Genomic DNA, 8539 nt, shown 5'->3' with positions numbered 1-8539 from the left:
AGGAGATAAATCTCTCTAATTACAGATACATGTGGCTCTGTCCCATCCTAAACACACAGATGCTGTGGACCATCTCCTCTTCAGCGATTACAAGAGGTACATGGTGCAGCAAAGAAGCAAATGAGCAGGTGCATGAAACCTAGCATTTGGGTGGGACTCACTTTTGCAAAATAAAAGTCTTAACAAGGCTAAAAAGTTGAAGTCACAAGGTGGGTGGGTGGGGGACCATCATGTCACAAAGAAAGACAAGGGATCCCCTGGTAGGAAAAAAATCAGCTGGTCTCAAATCCTGGGTGTAAACACTGAATTGTGGCCTTCCTTAGGCATTGGCGAAAGGGAAAATCTGTCCCTCCTCCAGCCGACAGCAAGTCTGCACAGCTCCAACAGCTTTCCCTGGGTAGAGGGGCTGCGCCTGCATTTTGTCGGTGGAACCACGTGGTGGCAGGCCACAGCTGCATTCCACGACACCTTCCTTCAAGCCACGGAGACAGGCACATACAGGAATCCCTTGATGGGGGTATGAAAGGTCCACCGCAGCAGCTTTGCACTACCTCTTCGATCCTGATGCATCTGAACTGCAGCTGTTCTGCTGCAGGAACAGCCTTGCCTACCGTCAAGGGCTGTGCTTTGGCATTTATTTAGTAGCCAGATTTACCAGAACAACTCTCTCTACACCCCTTGCACTGCAACCAACATCCCAAGAGTCCTGATCTATGCAGTTATTTAACATTAGAAAACAAACAAAAATATAAAACACAATTAACACTTACACTGTAGACTATTTTTATTACAGCAGCAATGCCGAATCACTCATACACAAGGAAATAAAAGGTTTTGGCTAACAAAGTTAAATTGTTCACGTGTGAACACAAATTTACCAATAGATTAAGAAAACCAAGAGTCAATGTCATATTACTGAAAAACAAACAATTTTAAAAAGGTTAAAGTTTAATGACTGAGATGAAGACGGTTACAACAGGCGTCAGGTTTAGATGACAAATGAGAAAACAGGTTTTTAAAATAGATGTGAAAGCAATGAAGCTATTACAGTTATCAATAAATAACTTTTTTTGTTAATACAGTCTATTCAGTTATTAAGAACAAGGTGTAAAAGTTTTATATCATCTTCTAACAACTTCTTTAAAATTCTTTTTTGTTTTGCTTGACTTTGACAAAAAACATGCTTGAAGGCCTTAAGCACAGCGACAGCTTTTTCATTAATATCCTCTGGGATCAGTTTCTCAGTTGAACTATCAAGGTATGTCGTTATGTGAGGGCCAATATCGTACAGCAGGTTAATCAACTTCCTGAGCTTTTCTGTGTCTGGTTTTACCACTGCTGTTGGAGGTGAAGGTGAAGGTTCAAGATGATACAGCTGCTCTAGTGAATTCTCTGCTTCTTTTTCTAACAGCAGAACTTTTTTCACATCATCTCCAGCCGATTCAACATACTGATTGATATGTGGATTTTGTTTAACATAGTCTGGTGCGTTCTGTATCTCTTTTGTTAGCTTTTCAATCATTTCCAAGATTGCCTTACCTATATGTTCATGTTTTACCTTTTTATGTATATGTGGCCTTTTCTTCTTTCTACTAACTTCTTTCCAGCTTTCTACTGTTTTTGTGATGTTTTGCATTTTTTGGAGTTCATGTACCCTTTTTAAAGACTGAACTAGATTTTCCAGGGATCCATTTGTTAACTGATCAAAAGTCTTGCTTTTGGTTTTTGCAGCAACAGTTTGAAGGGAAATTACTACTCTTTTCAGCGGTGTTGTTGGACTACTGTTGTTGGATGACTTATTAGCGTGTAAAACAATAGAAACATCTGGGTCGGTTCGGATTGTCCAAAACGGCGTAGTTGTAGTCAATTTTTGTGTAACTGCAGGCATCTTTTGTCTCGTAACATGTTTCTGGGGCACACTTAACCAGACAGCATCAAGAGTTTTATTAAAATTGGGGTCAATGAATGAGGATGTAATTTCCTCAGGTGCTGGGCCCTCTGTAGGAACATGCTGGGCTATATTCTGCAGGATGTTAACAAGGTTCTTCAGGGTTTTCTCCTCTTTCTTTGCTTCTATCCCAGGAGTTGTATGGGATTCTGTAAAACATTAATGAGCAATTATAAAGTGTGCTGTGCAAATCACGGGCGTACAACTGCCCTGTATACACATGCATAATTAATAGAAAACAGCAGAGAAAACTGTACTTTTGTCTTATTACTCATTTAAAAATAATCCATGGTTTTCTGGACATTTTGAACATAACCCTGCCTCCACGAATTAGTGATGGAAGGAATTCTCATTGAGCTTCTTTCCCCTAAGTTTGTATGTTGGAGGGGTTTATGCTTTCAGTCTGTAAATGAAGAAATACAGGGGAGGGCACAATTTTTCCAAGAGCTAACTGCTTTGAAACAGGTCTGGTCAATCACCATATGGCTAAATGATATGATTTTATAGTGGGAATCTGTAAAGACTGTTGTGAAAGAATTAAGAGCTCTTACCATAGAGTGTAACGTTGTCATCTGAAGCCGAAACATGGACAGATGAGGTGGGATGCACACTGATCTGTTAAGCACAAAACTAATTATAACTTTAATCGCGATCGGACTTTCACTTCATTCTAGCAATATTTCTTGTCATATTAGTCCACTGTATGTGTAACCTAGCACACGGAACAGTGAATCTGGAATCTCCATTTTCCACAATACCTCACACAATTGTGACTTAACTTCCTTTTTACTCCCACCACGTAAGTTCCAGGCCTTTAGCAATGACACAGATAATTGAAATGGTAAAACTGCAAATCCCATGGTGATGGTTTCGCTGCGGTGGCTGACAGTTGGGAACATCTTCTGAACTACTAAAATATAAATGGTTTGTACCTCTTGTAGTAAAGCTTCCCTGAGCCTTTGCTGGAAAGGACAGCATAGAAATTTAATAAATAAATCAAATGAACTGAAAACTGCATTTTGCTTTGACTGCAAATATCTGTAACAAAGTCCTCCCTCATTTACGTAAGAGTGTGTGCGTGCATTTCAGCAGTATGGGTCTATAAGCATTACGTATAAAAAAGAACATGAATTTTTCAAGTCATTCAGAAGTTAAGGCACAGTAGAATTAAAATGACCTATGTAACTCAGATCTGTTAACATCTGTATGCATGCATTATTAATTAATTTTAAAGACATGATCAGCTATTATTTTTTGCCTGATTCAGTGCTGTATGGGAGGATACTTATTGTGCTCGATTCTGTTCCTATTAAAATCTATTATGTGAAATTCCTATTGACTTTAGTGGTTCAGGATCAAGGAGTAAATAAGCATTTTTTCATGACCTAATGTGCAGCCCCATGCACAACATCCAAACCTGACAATGAAAAAAGAATTGCTCATGTTCTTACATGAGCTTTTCAATAGTATACCTCGGTGAAGCATCCAAGATCTGCACAAACATTAATTTATCTTCACAACACCCGTCTTAAACAAGGAGGCATTATTCAAATGTACAGATGGGAAAGAGACACACAGACATTGTCAAAAGCTTTTGAGTGTCTATCTTGAGATGCCTACAGCTTACTTTTTCAAAGTTAAACTGCCATTTAAATAATCTCTGATCTGGGATGGACCTGTATCCGCTTTATATGGTGAGGATAAAAGGGAAGCTAATTTACAATTGTACAAGTTACTGTAAATAGCGGAGGTGACCGCTCCACTGTTCCATGTGCACTGATAAACTGATACAAGTTTTAGCTATCACCAAAGTTTTATAAATTTTCAAATATCCTGAATTAAAAATTCATGTCTTAATCCTATTTTATTTTCTAGGAATATCTAATCAAATGATAAAAAGGATATTTTAAAGATAAATTAGGGCCACGCTTCTTATATGGCCTCTACACTTACTTGTGCACTTCCAACATTCAGGTTTTTGCATGTGCAGAAATGTAAATATATACTTGAATTTTTCCACATAAAAATGTAGGTATTAATAAATGCACATGGAAATGCAATTAAAGATGCAAATATAGAAGTTGTTTGAAACATTTTTAAAATGTATTTCATGTACTTTGAAACTTTTAATATTTATTTCAGTTGCAGCAAAATTCCTTGCCTGAAATTTCCCTAAATGTGCTGGAATAATCAAGGGTCTTAACAGCTAACAAAAACAGTGCATTGGCATTAAGCTTATAGCACATCCAAAATTATTTGGGAGGTTGCGGGGAGGAACTCAAAAATATTCTATTTGGAGACAATTCTTTCTTTCATATGTTGTATGACCTGTAGCCATACTACTTTAATCTTTATTATTCTTACAGTTCACAATTTAAGCTTAAGTCAAGCCTGCAAAGGACTGAGATGACAGAGAAAATAAATATTGCTGCTGTCCTTTTTAATGAAAAAAGAGAGAAAAATTGGAAAATGATTTCTCCACAAGGCACGTTCTTTAAACATGGAAAGGAAAAAAATACAAATGAGGCCACATTTAGGATACCTTAAAAGGCTTCACTTAATAGTGAACACATTCAACTTCTTTAGCAGTATGAATAAACATGTTGACTAAGGTCCTTATTTTGCAAAAAAATTAAATCTTTCCATAACTGAAATCTAATTAGACTTTCCCTTTATCTTTCTCAGTGTAGGACTTGATCTTACACCCATAGAAGTCTACAGAAAAAAAAATCCCTTGTTAACTTTAACTGCAGTAGAATCAGAACTATCACAGAAACACTAAAAATAAACAAGTAACCTGGAAAAAATTGTCTATAATGCCAGAGAACATAAAATAAGAAATATTTGATAAAACCGAAGTATGCCAAAATGTTCCTAGTTATAAATCCCTCTTTCCTATCTGGAAAGTACCTTAAGTATTGGGAGCACAAGCAGAAATAAATTTATTTTCAAAATCCTAAAACTTAGGTTACCTGTATGTGTTTAACATTCTCAAAAGTATGCTTCAATTCTAAAAGGAAGAGAGATGTTTATAATTAAAATGAGTCATTTAGCATAACATGAACATTACATGTTCATTATACAACAGCACTGCTGATGTACAGGCTGCAACTTGCTGTACTTTGTACTAAGTCAGCCCTTCGGGATATACTTAAAATTGTTCACTTCATATTCCACAACTGAGGTAAAGAAAAGCAATAAAATACAAAAGAACAAAAATTAAGACATCTTTTCTTTTTTTCAACTGATTTTGCATACGAAGTTTAGGGTCAGTTTCTCAAAACTAAGTACCTACTCTCTGAACCATGTACCCAAATAAAGCGCCCAGATTTTTGTAACAGCTCAGCTTGCATGTTGGCACTTATTTAAAATGAACAACCAGAGACGTTGGTTGCTGAGCTCTTCTGAAAATCTAACCTAAGCAGAAGCTGAAATCTGGCCTTTAGCTTCTGCCTGAAAAACAGAAGTTTACTAATTCTCTGAGTTAGGCTGCAGTTGCCTTCAGTTCATGGATTGAGTTTTCTTGCGAACAACTGAAGATAGGAAACCAAAGGGATTGGCCAATATCCCCATGAAATGTCATTTCTTTCAACTACAGAAATTCCCCTAATACAAAACAAGGAAGAAGAAAGAATAAAAATAAAAGGCAAAATCTAAACCAGTACCATCCAACTTACGCACCTAACCATTTGATATTATATTTAAAAAAAAAACCCTTCATTCTATGAAGTTGGCTGCATTGTTTGGGGAATGTCATAAATAACTTCTAGTCTTTTTCTACTGTTCATAGTGTTCAATGGACATCTCAACATGGCAAGCCATATTTTGCAAGAGGTGGACATCCCAGGCATGGATGAATATATCAAAACTCCTCTTGAGGTGGTTATGTGAAATACTGGGAATTTGTTGAATTATCACTGATGTGGATTGTTAAGCCGCCCACTGAAAGACTCCTTTCTGCCAGTGAAAGGAACTTGCTTTCTAGTTATTTTTTTACTAATATGAAAAACTCAATGCTAAGTGACACGCCACAGAAAATGACTCTTGCCACCAATGACTTCAGCTTCCTTGCATTGCTAGGTTACTGACAGATGTAAATCACCAAGAATTGTCGACTGTGAAACTTTCATTGTTTCTGCTGTTCATGTGGAACTTATGGTTTCATTCCCATTTGACCGATGCCACCTAGACCAGGATAATTCTCAACAAATCTTGTTTATTTTGTTTCCATGAGATTCTAATGAGGTTCTATAAATCTCTCAGACAAAAGTCTACACACAATAAGCCATTCTATCTATAGATGACATGTAGTCCACCAAACAATACATATCTGGTACTTGATGCCTGAAAACATTTTTTCATCCAATCAATTCTCCAACAAGAGCTGTTTTTCCAAACAGCTTTAAGGTCTAGGAGCATCAAAGTAGAGAGAAAATTAAATTCCGTAGGTCTGTTGAACAACTTAAGGACCCAAAGTGAGACAAAATTCTCAGAAGGAAGAAAAAAAAGTATCTCCTGGCAAGCAGAAAGGAGATTTGTAAATCTAAAGGACCTCAAACAGAAGTCTGTAATGGAGGAAGTGGACTGATTAAATCATTTTTTGTCTGTGGAATTACAAAAAAAGATACTGTAATTTAAAAGATGGAAAGCCTCTCTGGTGACTACACTGTGATTTGTCATCTCTGGAGGACAGATGTAAATTGGAAAGAGAGGAAGAGACCTGCGCTGTCAAGAAAATATTGATTTGTACTCAGCTGTCTTCTTTAAAATTTCTTCCAAACCTTCACAGAATAGCAAATCATGCTGGAGCAGAAGACCCATCAGACGGGCCTTGACACTATCCTCTTGTCCATACCCTTACCAGGAAGTCTCTCCCTCCATCGAGATGGCAGTTAACATGCTACAAAAGATGCTGACAGAGGAGAAATGTTGTCAGCCATGAACGAAGGAGCCACACATCACATGCATTGTTTTCTCAGAACAAAGGAATTCCCCATCTCCCCTACCAGTGGACTGCAGCTGTAAATACCACCTTCAGATTTGGTTGCAACTGAATGAAAGTATTGTAAGCTTCTCAGGCATTTGCAAGGGGTATCTGCTTCTTCCCAAAAGTTCCTTAAGACTTGGTTTTCTATCAAATATCATGACATTACCTTTTTCATGGCTGCATCAACCCAACCACTTCTGACATTTTGACTGATGCTTTCAGATAGTCCTTGTAAGCCAGGGAAGGTTTCAAGTAAAATATGGTTTTGCGTACCCTGCGCTCCCTTCGGATTTGAATGCTGCTTTAACACTTCCATTCAAGTAGGAATTTGTAGAGACTAAAACTCTGACACTTGAAAACAGGGGGAGGCATAACCATTCACATGTTTTGCAAAATGCATCAGGAGAATGACTAAAGGTTTTTAACAATTACTTATAGTAGAAAGGTACAGAAAAGAGACAGAGAAAGCTGTAGATCTGCCTCGTCCATTCAGTCTTCAAGCAAGAAAATCTGCTCTTTGGCCTCATCTCACAAGTCAGCGCCCAGCAAACAAGTAGAAAAAAGGTTGCCGTGCTTCAGTGCTACTGCGAGCAGAGGTTACATGTAAGCACATGCTAAGTTAAGCATTAGGCTGAATGGAAGTATCAAGTCCCTTGCGCACCGGCTCTTTTTCTGTAAGTTAAAAAAGAGAGACAGGATGTGGATGAATTGGTGAATGCGAGGATAAATTTATTACCTATCCTCAACATAATAACCAAGGTCACAGCTAGATGCTTAATTCTTTGGCCTGATTCTGATTGCTAGCTAGCAACCCGAGGGCCATGCACGAAAGCTATCATTAACGCAGGATCAACTTCTCCAGTGCTCATTGTCTTTCTTTTCTCTCGTGTTTATGAGCACAGCGGTGAAGGCGCAACATGGCCCCCAATCAACCCAAGAGAATCGGGTTTTGCATTACTGATTCTCCCCTACTTTGGGGGTCTTCAAGAGAAGGCTGGCTAGGCATCTGGTGGGGGTCATTTGACCCCCTGCACTCTTTCCTGCCTAGGCAAGGGGTCGGTTCAATGCTCTGGTGAGGTCCCTTCCGACCCTAACATCTATGAATCTATGATTCGAGCTGTTTTGACCAACAAGAAGCTGAAGCCCATCACGATAACGCCGACTCCTGGATTCTGCCGTCGGTACAACCTCGGTGCTTTCCCCGAAGAATGGCTATGCCTGAAAACAAGCCGCCAAGCCTTCCCACCGCTGCTCTTCTTCCAGAATTAAGATGACGTTATTTTGTGTTTTTTTCAATGTAAACACTTCTCCGCTCTTTAAAAAGCATTGAGCCTCGCTTCGCGTCCGTTTCTTTTGGTTGCTGCTTGCCGTGGGGTTGTCTGATGGACCTGAGAAGAGGAGCACGCAGAGGGGGGCTTTCCTGTCACGAAGGGGGAAATAAAAATGATCTGAATGGGAGAATGAAAGGAAACGAAACGAAAGAGGAACTGCTGCGGGCAAACAGCGTGAGGAGGCGACGCGGCTGAGGGAAGAGGCAGCCGAGGGAGCGGGTGGAGGAGCCGCACTCACGCTGGGCAGGAGCCGGGGCCGCGGCCGGGAGGCCG

At 39.0% G+C, this 8539-nt stretch overlaps 1 long non-coding RNA gene across 7 annotated transcripts in view; it reads right to left on the bottom strand.

The window, feature by feature from the left end:
- Nucleotides 1–2071: 2071 nt before the first annotated feature.
- LOC109309216 overlaps nt 2072–8539 on the bottom strand; it is a 30193-nt gene continuing 23725 nt past the window's right edge. For 5 of the 7 annotated variants that reach the window (XR_002100835.1, XR_002100836.1, XR_002100837.1 and 2 more), the window contains 3 exons: nt 4921–4958; nt 2500–2563; nt 2072–2097 (listed from right to left, as the gene is read on the bottom strand). This is a non-coding gene — a long non-coding RNA (uncharacterized LOC109309216). Of the gene's footprint in view, nt 2098–2499; nt 2564–4920; nt 4959–7101; nt 7959–8504 lie in introns of those variants that run through there. The other 2 variants (XR_002100839.1, XR_002100841.1) reach the window with 2 other exon arrangements.

Source organism: Crocodylus porosus, unplaced genomic scaffold (assembly GCF_001723895.1).
Source record: "Crocodylus porosus isolate Cpor-Errol unplaced genomic scaffold, CroPor_comp1, whole genome shotgun sequence".
Taxonomy (NCBI): domain Eukaryota; kingdom Metazoa; phylum Chordata; order Crocodylia; family Crocodylidae; genus Crocodylus; species Crocodylus porosus.
Note: the sequence above shows the minus strand (reverse complement) of the source record. Positions and strands in the feature narration are given on the sequence as shown.